Source organism: Harmonia axyridis, chromosome 2 (assembly GCF_914767665.1).
Source record: "Harmonia axyridis chromosome 2, icHarAxyr1.1, whole genome shotgun sequence".
Taxonomy (NCBI): domain Eukaryota; kingdom Metazoa; phylum Arthropoda; class Insecta; order Coleoptera; family Coccinellidae; genus Harmonia; species Harmonia axyridis.
Window position 1 is genome coordinate 31,612,918 of NC_059502.1, and position 12,810 is coordinate 31,625,727.

Below are 12,810 nucleotides of genomic sequence, written 5' to 3' on the forward strand. Positions count from 1 at the left end.
AAATATATTAATTTTTCATCATTTTATGTTGTACTTTTTCATTTGATGGTAGTCTCTGAAATTCATTTATAATCACATAGAAATTATTCTAGGGTATACTTTCAATTTTTTGGTTTTACCTTCACCTAGAATGTGAATGTGGAATGGTGTATTGTTCTGAGCATTTTTATTTGATAATGAGAAATTAAATGATCAGGATATTGAAGTTTTAATGGAAATTGCTTCTTCGTTCATTGCTTATTTTGGTGGAACTTGTTCAACTCAGTTCAATTGCATTGAAGTACTAATTTCAGCATTACCCTGACGTATTTCACTTTCAACTTGAAAAAAATTGTAATTGGTTTTCAGTACTTTTATACTGCACCTAAATGGAGCAGAAAATACATTTCTACATTTCGTGGTCGCCAGATGATATACTAGTTATCTAATTTCAGACACTTTGGATCCTTCATTGAAGGTGATTCAATGAGTGTTGTGAAATTAATTCTACTATTTGTATTCCAAATTCAGTGATTTTTGCACATGCTAGTAAAGAATGATTTTACAAAGGAAAAGTAGAATTATGAGCCCCATATGTGATGAAGATATTCATTGCATTCTGTTGAAGCCACCCTACATAAACACTAAACATTCGGCTTCACAAAAATTCAACTGAAATGGGAAAACAAAAATTGTCTGAAGACAATTTCAACCTTAAGATGATTCAATTGCATCTGCATCAATTCGAAGTAATTTCCTATCAAACACTTGCAGAAGCTTCGCTAAGATTTCCTTCATGCACACTGATTATCCTAAGCTGAAAGGTGGCAAGGCATGCTAGATGATCTCTAAATGTTCCAACTACTTTTCTACTCGTATGATTTCGTGAAGAGAAAAAAATTAAGAGATGCGAAGAAAAGGGGTGCAGTATAGATTACCGAAGAACAATTAGGGGACGAAATCAACACAGATCAGTCACACTCATTCACATTAAGGGGCGATCCGAAACATTTAAAAACAGCGACCGGACACGAATCACATGCACAACCGTTAGAGATCAGCCAGAAAGTGGGGTTAGGGTATGAAAGAAGAGCTGGCTCAGCGAGGAGCTCACCATGCAAGAGAAAATCGCGGGACTGCTCGTCGACAGTTTAAAATGCCAGAATGCGCCAAGGGAAGCCGTTGTGGGGCATCGATCGGGCCCGACTGACTGCGGTAGGCTCGGGAGACTGAAAATGAAGGGATGCGTTCTGCCGAAATTTCGGATTCGGCACAAAGGAGTACAATCAAAAGCGAAGGGATCCGAGAATTTCTAACGCTTCTCAAGATTTTCAGAATAGGAAGTGGTGGGCAACAGTAGCGTACCCAGACATAATCTTAGGGGGAGGGCAGTTGTCGTGTGATAAAGACACGAAAAAAAAAATATTTTTCGTTTCCAATGTCCTTTGAATTTCAAAACCTTCTTGAGATCGATTTTGACCCATCGGCGTCGTTGTGTTCGAACACATAAAACTTGAGGATTTATCGCCTGCTCCAATTTTCTTTGTTTTGAAGAAGTTTTCCAAAGAACTCAACTTACTGGAATACACAATGGAAAGAGTCATATACACTGTGTCCGTAAAGTATGGAACAAATTCATTTTCAGCTAAACAGACCCTTTAAAGAAATAATCCTGAAACACGTCGATTTTTTATTTTAATCTACCGTATTTTAAAATAATCTAATATACAGGGTGAATTACTTTCGAGTAATGACGTCACCGTCATTTTTATTTCAATGGAACACCCCTATTTTGTCTCAATTTTCCGATAACTCCAGTTGAGCTGATTCCAAAAATGTAACACATGTTGATTCCAATTGGTACAGGGTGGACAAAAATACAATAGTTTTGTGTGTGCTCATAAAGTAACGCGTAAAATTCTTTATTAGTTAAATTAACAGTATTATCGAAAATATGAGCCCTTTGATATCGCTTGTGGATGAATTCGTTGATTCAATTTTTGCATGATTAAATAATTGAGCGTTGTGACTTATAATGGATATTCCTCTTGGAGGGGGATATATCTCCCTTATTCCCCCTTGGGTACGCCACTGGTGGGCAAGTCGGCGGAAGAACGCCAAAGATGAGAATTAGACCGGACGAATGCAAGCGCACAAAGACAGAAATGAAGGTCTTTGATGATTCGAATTACAGAGTCGTTCTGCAGATACGAAAGCCCTTCAATGAGACCGACGAAAAATGGAGTGTCGAAGAAGGTTTTGTTGCGAAACCAAGAAACCTAATGAGATGGAATGTCAAATTAGCAATCACAAAACGAATGATTTCTTTATCATTTGTTTTTTCACTCTTTTTAAGATATGTACAGGGTGTCCGGAAAATGTAGGAAATCTCTCGGATTCAGATAAAACATAAAAAAATAAGATGACAAGTTCCCATCATGTTTTTTCCTAGCGGCCCTCCCTACGCAGATACGACCTCCTAAAGACGTCACTGGAAATCCATTTTATTGGAATAAATTTCAACTAAACTAAAATTTTAAACTATTTAATATAATTTGAAGAATATTTGATATGATGAACAGTAGTAAGGACCTCTTGAAATACTACCCTACAATTTAAATTAGTTCTTTTAGTTTACCAGGGGCGGACTAGGTTGTTAATGTGCCTTTCTGTGCCAAAACTGCATAGTTGAGAATCTTTGTAATTTTGTGTAATTTTTTTTGTATTCAATAACATAAACTAGAACTTTTTCGTTCCTTGAATAACTTTCGTATCACACTTTGTTGCCGACAAAAAAATTAGAATTCATGGTTCTTTTTAATAGGAATAAAAAAATTGATTCCTTTGTTATTTTGTTTTTCAAAAACGGTTGATTTTATCGACGATAAACAACAGCAGCTTAATGTTCAAGCTATCCAAATTTGTTTTTTCTACTCCTCATCATACAGATTGTTGAAAATGTAAGCATTAAAATGTACAACCTAGCACAACGACAGTACATGAACTATTTCGAGCAATGAAAGTGACCAAATACCATTTCGATGGGCAATCAACTAGCATACTTCAATTTATTCGATAAACTTTAAGACAATAAATTCCCTGCTCCCTAATAAATATCTGAGAATATATATATATATATATATATATATATATATATATATATATATATATATATATATATATATATATAAAAAAACGCTCATTCCATTAAAACGTTCAATGCGACTATAGATTTTGCCCATTTCAATCTATGTGCGGCATGTTTAGTCCATGATCTCTGTGCGGCACATGCCCCCAGGAATATGTGTAAATTTTTTTTTCGAACTCCATCTAATGAACGGGTTATCAAATATTCAATCAATGTACCAAAGGACTCAGCTGCACTTGCCTCCGGTGTCCTGTATAGCCCAGGAACTAGATGGAAATTCAGTGTTTATTTACTTGGTATTAGTTCGACTTCTAGGCAAGATGAAAGAACATTGAGTCGTTTTGTTCTTTTTTCAAGTAGTTTTGCATAATACACGTTGATCCTCTGTTGTGTGATTTGTCTCAATATCAGTATGAACAAGAATCGACACGTTTAACACATGCCCCGGGAGGCATGTGCCGCATCAAACTAATGAAACATGAGTTTCATGCCCCTGGGGGCATGTGTTGTAATAAATATTGGAATAAGTATATTTTTCAAATAGAAATCAATTGCTATTTCCATCGTTCAAATCGGGGAAAAAACAACTCATTTATGGATTTCGCACTGGAATAATGCACTCATGTTTCTGGTGCCGCACTTACTTTAAGACTCAACACATACCCCCGTGAATACGTACCGCAGTGAACGTGTTAATCCCCTACTGACCGCACTAGTCTATGCGAATGATAAGAGAGATAATTAAGAAGTGATAGACGGGCGTAGCAGCAAGTAATGAAAGTAACCAAATCGGCATCCGGCAGGAACGTAGACTATTTTACCCAATAAAAGCAACCAAATTGTCACATTCTGGTTCCAGGGTTAAGTTGAAAGTGCTGCTAGGTACTTCCTGACCCCAAATGAATTGCTGGAAACTTGGACAACCCTTGTGTAATCGAAATATTTCATTCACCTCATCATTTCAGCGGCATCTTTTCCTATGGGCGATGACAATTCGCAGCGAGATTAGCAGACCAAGGACTAAACGGTACTCAGACTCTACAAGCATGGATTCATTCGTTCTATAATTATTGAATTGAAGACAAAACAATGAGAATATCGTTTCTGGAAAAGTTCATACAGTTACAGGCGATAAAAAGATGACTTATTGGCACAAGGCTATAAATTGTCATTCTGCATCCAAATGCAAATTTTCATCCCAATCGAACTCGCAATTAATTGAATATATTCGCAGAATCCGTGGCTGTAGTTTGCCCAGTAATAAACTCAATCAGGGCTTTCATGATCCAAACATTATCCTGAAAATATCATGTTTCAGAGTCCTTTCATTTCAATCGTTTATACGGACGAACATTATCCAATTTACGGACGGATTCGACAGCATTGAGTAGAACTCTATCGTTTGAGACCACATCCAGCACAAAGTCCGAAAATGATAGGCATTGTGACAAAATGAAAGACTGATCGGTTAAGAAAACGAGTGATCAAAAAAGCAAAAAAAAACACTCTACATAAAAGAGAATAACCTCAACGCTCGTCGTTCAGTATTCATGCCATATCGAATTATGTACTCGGATAATATGAATTATTGAGAAGTTTTGGCAGACATTTTCCTCCTCCAGTTGGAAATAGACGGTCTACACAAACGGAACGTATTTTTTTTTTTTTTTCAGTTCGCCTTAGCAAGATCGATAAAAAGGAGTATTGACGTAAAGGCAGAAGCTCTTGTACTTTTGTGGCATTTATACTTGAAAGCTATTCTTTAAGTATTCAAAATATGCCTTGATATGGCTATAAAAACTGCAAATTTTACTCTCTCGTAGAATATATGATAGATGTTGGAAATTTATTTAATTCATCGTGGAGATATTTCACAATTTTAATACCTCTTCAGAGAGGTTAAAATTCCATGTTTAACGACATGTCAAAACTAATTCGAGGCTTTTTTTCTTTATTATGTTTCTGATCACAACTAATGATACATAGATCCATTTTCACGAATATATTTTTCAAGTTGACATTGCTTAATGTAACATATTGTATTCAAGTAAAGATTGGAAAATGGATATTGATGAACATATTAATTGAATGATCACATTCGAGTTCAATGCTAGTGGATTTTAATTTATGCGAATCTATATCAATACTTCCAATTGTTCGAATTGAAATGAAAAGTAAAAGAAATAAGTAGTGATTAGATATCATCATCACATTGATTCGTCAATGCCAATTATGAAAATTTCAATGTTAGGTAATCAAATTTTCCTATTCATTTTCTAAGGAGTAATTTCATTTGATTCAATTCCGAATCACATCAGAAGTCATGAATTAATCTATCAATTTGTTGTCATGTTTTGTATTTTGTATAAAATTGAATTAACCATTTTCAAATGATTTTTACTTGAAACCTCATATAGGTATTCTCCGAGAAAAGCCCTGAACAGGAATTTTTATTCGATATTTAAATTCTACACATTCCCAAATGTTAGCTGAAAATCTCAAAGGTTCAAAATATTTTCAGATTTGTTGTGACGAAAATATTAGGCATTTTTTTAATATTTTTCTCGAATTTTCTATGGTTCTGGTAACACGATCAACATGAAGTTAAAGCTCGGAATTGCAATTACCAGATGTGGAACGAATATTCGCATTTGACGCTTTTGTTTATTGTAGGAGCCCCAATTGAATATTAGGTCCTTTTTCGATCAGCTCTATTTTTTTGAATCAATCAACGAGAAATTGCACAAAAAGTTGAAATTATGTAGTGCATCCCATTTTGGGTGAGACAGCCAGGTTCCTCGCTTGTTATTTAAGATAGAGCCTTGTGGTTTTCACGTTCCTGTCCTACTTTTTCGTGAAACTCAAGTTGGTCTGATCAGATTTTGCATAACTGTTTCCGTTCAAGAGATACAGGGTGATTTTGGAAATTGATACTTTTCGGACCCCTCCTTTATCTCCGAAGTTATTAGAAATAATGCTGAGGTAAAAACTACGTCTGAATCAGAATTCTGCGTAGAATACAGTGGCGTACTCAATATTTTTTTTCGGGATATGGTTTTGAAGATTCAACACAAACCTATGTTTTTTTTAATGAAACACCATGTATATCATTACTTCGTTGAATTCGTCATTTTTTTCCCTTCAAAATGATATATGATACTATGTAGGTAGCATGTTCAGAAATGTTAAAAAAACACTAAAATATCAAATGATGATGATTTTTGTTGATGGGCAATGGATTTCCCATATAAAAGAAGAATCAATAATAATAACAATAATTCATAGCGAAGAAAGCTAGATCAGATTGGTTTTTTTCCCTCCAATGCCTACTTGATAAAACAATGCTCCCAAATGCATAGTAGCCATAATAACAACAAGGATGTTTGTATCATCAATGACGTACTAGTTTTAAAAATCGAAAGTAGTAATCCTCTTATTGAAACATAGAAAATTCATGGCCCATTTACAAAAAATCATCATTATTTGATGTTTTCGTGTTTTTTTAACATTTCTGAACATCCTACCGACATGGTATCATACATCATTTTGAAGGGAAAAAAATAACGAATTCAACGAAGTAATGATATACATGGTGTTCCATTAAAAAAAACATAGGTTTGTGTTGAATCTTCAAAACCATACCCCGAAAAAAAATATTGAGTACGCCACTGGATTCTACGCAGAATTCTGATTCAGACGTAGTTTTTACCTCAGCATTATTTCTTATAACTTCGGAGATAAAGGAGGGGTCCGAAAAGTATCAATTTCCAAAATCGCCCTGTATCTCTTGAACGGAAACAGTTGTCCAAAATCTGATTAGACCAACTTGAGTTTCACGAAAAAGTAGGACAGGAACGTGAAAACCGCAAGGCTTTATCTTAAATAACAAGCGAGAAACCTGGCTGTCTCACCCAAAATGGGATGCACTGTACATATTACTTTATTCATACACACATTTGTGTTCGTAAGAATCCAAAAAAGGTGAGATTTGTCTCACCCAATCAAAAGAATCCGATTAAGGTGAGTTTTCGCCATCTTATTCGCATTCATTGTAACTGCAATATTCAGTCATTTTTTTCCGATTCAGATACTGCGATCAATGCGATTAATTTCACTGTTTCGTTGTTATATTGTTATTTCCCATCTAAATATAAATTTTCATGTCGATTAATGCGTAGTTTCGAAGTTATCAGGAATACAAAATTACTGATGGCCATCATAGTGATTGGAACCTCATCGTTTGAGTCCATTCCCGTTTCAAAAAATACAGACATCGTGATGAAATGATAAATCGCTCTATTTGGGGACGAGTATTCTTTTATTGAAGCAGTCATTTATAATAGCAATAACTGGAGTTCAAGATTCTTCGAGAAGGGGTTCAAGATCACATACAGAAAACCTCAGGATGAAGAACTGTTTTCATTCAAAACCCATTATTTCTCTACATAACTATGAGTTGACTTCTATTATTACTATTTGGAAAATTATGAAAAGCTCTAATCAACATTAGCAAAACTCTGTAATCAATCATTTCCAACCAAATCCTTGTTTTAGAGGTGTGATTATCACAAAATGAATTAATATTCTTCTAAAGCTGTCTTCTCAAATTTTCCTCAATTCAATAAATAAATCAGCAAGTGTCATTCCCTTCTAGGATTCTGATTGAGTACTCCAATTTTTAATTTTTTTTTTCAAACTCAGTTTTTCTTCAGTATGGTGTACGAAAATAAGTTTAATGTATTCTGGAGGATTTGACGTGATCAATTTAAACGATGACAAAATAAATATCTCTTCACCTTGTGTTGAGGACATCATTAATCGATCTCTGAATTTTTCTTTGACGGCTTCTCCCACTCCTTCCCCCTTCGTTTTAATTCACTAACGCACTCGTAAAAATATACGGGTTTTCCAAATATATTTTTCAATTTTATATGAAAAAAACGAGTATATTTCGAGGGAAATCAATTAATGTTTATTTCATTGAAAAGAGGAAGGTATCTCGTGAGATGTCAAAAGATGACTACTTCAAAAAAATCAAAAATGACAACTGTCCAGATAGCGAGCTGTTCAAAACGAAAGCACTTATTGGGAACCCTTTGGTTTGGTTTGAATTTACACTTGAGCTTAGTGATAATACATATAAGGTTTCAGTTCTTGGTTATTTGTATTAATAATAATATAATAATAAATAAGTTTATTCGTTCCAAAACTACAAATAAACTTAAAAAATACTGTGGAGTTATTCAATGACAACTGTTTACAGATTGGTGTAAATATTATTTTCCTACAACTGCTATGAAAATTAACATATTCTTCATAGCTTTCTCAATTTCAAAACTATGTATTGCTTATACTGTGGGAAATATTATTTCTCACGGCACTTTGCCCACACCTAGATTGGTAGACCAATGAAATTGGGCTTCTGAGTCGTTTCTATGGAAATGCAATAAATTAGCACATACTATCAACGAAGGCCATTTTCCATCACTTGAATTATTGAAATTTGTGCAGTTGTGTGCAACATATGCAGAAAGTACTTCTCTCGCTCGTGTGTTTGCGGCACTCGCCTTTTAGGCTCGTGCCACAAACTTCCACACTCGCGAGAAAAGTTGGACTTTCCTCACTTGTTGCACAATATACTATTGCGTCCCTCTCGGGATGTTAGAATCGAAACTAATTTTAGTCCCTTTTTCTTGAGACGATAGTCGTTTTGAGGATCCTTCTTTTTTTCAGAAGAGGTAAAAGAATTATGTTTTCATTATTGAGCGACACACGTAATATATGTATATTCTAAAAGTGAAATCACAAGAAATGAACACACCACCCACCTAAAATGGTAGTTGAACCGAGAAAAATGATAGGCCGAGACATGAGAATATACTAAACATGAGAATATACTTAAATACAGAGAAAAAACTGATGAGTATTCACGGGAGAATAATAATTATGTGAATTGAAAAAAAAAATCAAAATTGAACTAAAAATGCCTTTACCAATGCAATTGCATCTTGAGGAAGGAGCAAATTGTTAGCACTGAAATAAATAGATGTACATAACCGATAGCTCTTTGAATTGAATGGCCTAATTTCTTGGTGAGTACCTACCCAATTAAATATTGCTGCCTTCCACCGAAATCATCAATTTATATATATATAAAGAGTGGGGATCATTGCTGAGGCAAGGGAAAAGTCTTGCTAACGGGACGATTATTATAACTACCCTTAGCGTGTTTGCGTCTTTTGAAAATGGTCTCACTCAATACAGTTTTCTGCAACCAATTAGAAGATGGAGTTTTCAGAAAATGAGAACTCGCCCACTATAAGATAATATGAAGTGAGAGGAAGCCTCTTGATGCTGGATTTGCGGAGTTATATATATATTCTGATGTTACGTAATATCAGAAAAGTGGAGCGAGATTTTCTTGTTTTTGGGTTACTCGATTGCATGCAAATTTTATACATCTGATCCACGAAAGAGTAACTGTTGAATCTACCCAGGCGATATTCGAGAAATATCAATCTCATCAGTAATTCTAGCTTTGGAATCGAGATCTTGTTACGAGGAACAACTTTTGATTTTGGGCAAACGTGTAAGTATCTCATTTCTTATTATTTTTTAATTAGGAGATAAATGGTATGTATGCTTTCAGAAGTGCCACAAAACCGTGTAACTCACATGATGAAGGGTTTTCAGGATCCAAATTACACGCTATCATTCAATTTGACAGGTTTGCAATTTCAGAGTTCAAATTTTGTCTAACCTTAAGATTCAAAGGAGGAGGTTTAGTATCCCAATAAATCCCTAGAACCGAAAGGTTCTGAATGATTGCCTTCAAATAGAGAGTGAGAGGAGTGAGGAAACGAAAAAGATATATGAGACACGAACCAACTGTGATAGAATAGTTCATTTCGTACATTAGACGTCAAAAGGGAACACCATTTAGGTGAAAACTCCAAGAGATGGATTCCATTGAAGACCCAAAATTTTGATAGTGTCGCCCTTTGATTCGAATCCTCCTAGAGTAGGAAGAAACACAGACGCTGGATGACCATTTCTGAAGCTCGAAACCTGTAAATTTAGGCGATAAGATCAACTGTAACTTAAAAAAGAGTTACAACTATGAACGACTTCATATAGGTACGAATATATCGCTATGGAGGTTTTGAATGCTTAACGATAGTTTATAATTTACAATATGAGTACAACTGTTTCAAAACTCTCATCTTGATGTCCATGAACCTGAAATTTACAGTGGAGAGGCAAAAATCTTTCACTGGAGAACCTTCAGTTTAGAAAATCGCCAGAGGATTGTTTGAAATTCAAAATTTGCAAACACATTTGGCTAATATCGGCTCTGAATGCGACGCGATTGGTACGGAATAGAATTAGTGTTACAACAATAATATTGTTCTGCAATTAAGGGCCAGTGGTTTGAATCTGATTGGGTGAATAATATATTATTGATTGGTTTGTTCTATGGCATGATGGATCGCATACCTACTACACAATTATTTCTGGTTTTACTCTCAGAGCCGAAAGCACACTAATGTGCTGAAGGAACAATCAATTCCGTTATGAGCAATAGGCTCCATGTGATTTGAGTCGAAATAATCTTTCATGGATCGATTGTACGAATCATAAAGCATGGGATCTTTTGACAATGTGCGTTCAAGAAAAAATCTGCAGTGTTCCTCTCTCAAAATGGTGATTTGGCATTTCGGAGGGGCAAAAGAACAACATTATGTGTGAGAATGAGTGCTAGAGAAGTGTTTTTCCGATTATATATCCTCAGGGGAGGATGTAGAAACTTTTTCAAGGTACCATCGATTTCACCACCTATCGATCCAAACAACCAAGGTTTGAACCTCCATAAACAGATATAGCACATTCTTCCCGGGTCACGCTGTATATGCCGAAAGAGAATTCATAATGATATATTTTCTGTAACTAATGTCTAAATAATAAAGACCTGTATCCGACTTTTGCCTATACGCGTAGGATTTATCCTCGCCGTCGGCTTCTCACTCCTCGCTAAGAGGAACATTCACTCAATCCCAGATATTTAAAATATCAGAAGGGTAGAGCTCGGTCGTGTCCGGTCCTTGTGGTCCCCCTGGTTGTCGTCGAACTTCTGGTCCTCTTACACGCGATCCTTGGACCTGTCCTTCGCTTCCTAGGAATTTTCTCACCGTCCTTGCAGTACCTAAAAGAACAGCTTTTTGCATTACATTACATATATTCTCACTAAGCCCTAGTTGCTTGATATTTCTCTTGAGATTTTTGGGTACTATTCCTGTTGTTGAGATGATAATTGGAATAGTTCTCGTTGATATCATTCCCCACTGGCGCTTTATCTGAATTTCGAGGTCCCTATATTTTGAAATTTTTTCGACCTCTTTTTGACGCAAGTTGTTGTTATTAGGTATTGCTACGTCGATGAGTATAGCTGCCTTTTGATGTTTATCAACTAGCAATATATCTGGCCTGTTGTGAGGGACTGTTTTATCAGTCAAAACTGTACGATCCCAGTACAGTTTATAGCGTTCGTTTTCCAGGATGGTCTCCGGTCGGTACTTGTAGTATGGTACTTTTTCAGATTGAATTAGTGTTAATTTAGTTGCCATTTCTTGGTGTAATATCTTTCCCACTGCATCGTGTCTCTCTTTATATTCATTTCCTGCAAACATCTGACATCCACCCGTGATATGTTGTATTGTCTCATTTGTTGGACACCCATATCGACATCGATCGTCGGTAATAGTTCGATCCTTTATGATATGCCTGCAGTAATTTCTAGTTGAGATCACTTGATCTTGGATGGCTAAAAAAAAACCCTCTGTTTCTGGGTACATTGCACCTGATGTGAGCCAATAGTTCGACGCTTCAATGTCGACATGATCCTGGTTCACCTCGTTGAAATGTCTTCCATGCAGGGGCTTCTCTCTCCATCTATCCAATTTTTCTTGGTTTGTCTGGTGGTTGTATGAAAATTGCTCCTTGTGAAGTTGTAAAGGTGTTGATTCGTCTGCTTCACACAGTATTTTGTAGAACTCTGATGTACTTGCTTGATCTCTTATTATTATTATTATAAATGACATTTACTTCTAAGCGGGAGCAGTTGGCTTCAAATTTCTGATTAGAGTTCAAAGAAGCAGTATTCGGGAATACGTAGCAAAATAAATACTTTTATATATTAGGTACCTACTCCCTAAAAAAATGTTGACATTTTGATCGATATTGTTCTTGAGTTGAATAACATGATTATGTTACGCGATCAACATGATATTTTGCAGGAAGCTTGAAAATGATTTTCTATATATTAAATCGGATCAAATTTTATTCCTCCGAATATGGATGCAAAACTTTGACTTCGGTCACATATATTATGTTGTCACTCAAATTTGGCACGAGGCTTGAAATATTTATTCAGTATATCCATTTCAAATCTCGACCCAATGGAATCCGTACTATAACAGAAACTAACAAGAACACAATATTTCGAATAACCATATTCACGGAATGTCCTAGTCGAACTCAAACACGGCATTCAAAATTCGAGCCTACCGACGAATTTCCAGGTCCTTCCGTTCGAAAGTTATAGTGTATAGGTACGGCCAGCAGGACGAACGGACAGAATCGAAGTTGAGGACCATTTCTGGCTCAATATTCAAAAATCACACACA

At 35.5% G+C, this 12,810-nt stretch overlaps 1 protein-coding gene across 9 annotated transcripts in view; it reads right to left on the reverse strand.

Annotated features, from left to right (window-relative positions):
- The window catches only part of LOC123674263 (potassium channel subfamily T member 2), a 777,909-nt gene that overhangs the window by 707,727 nt on the left and 57,372 nt on the right, over positions 1–12,810 (reverse strand). The window lies entirely within an intron of this gene.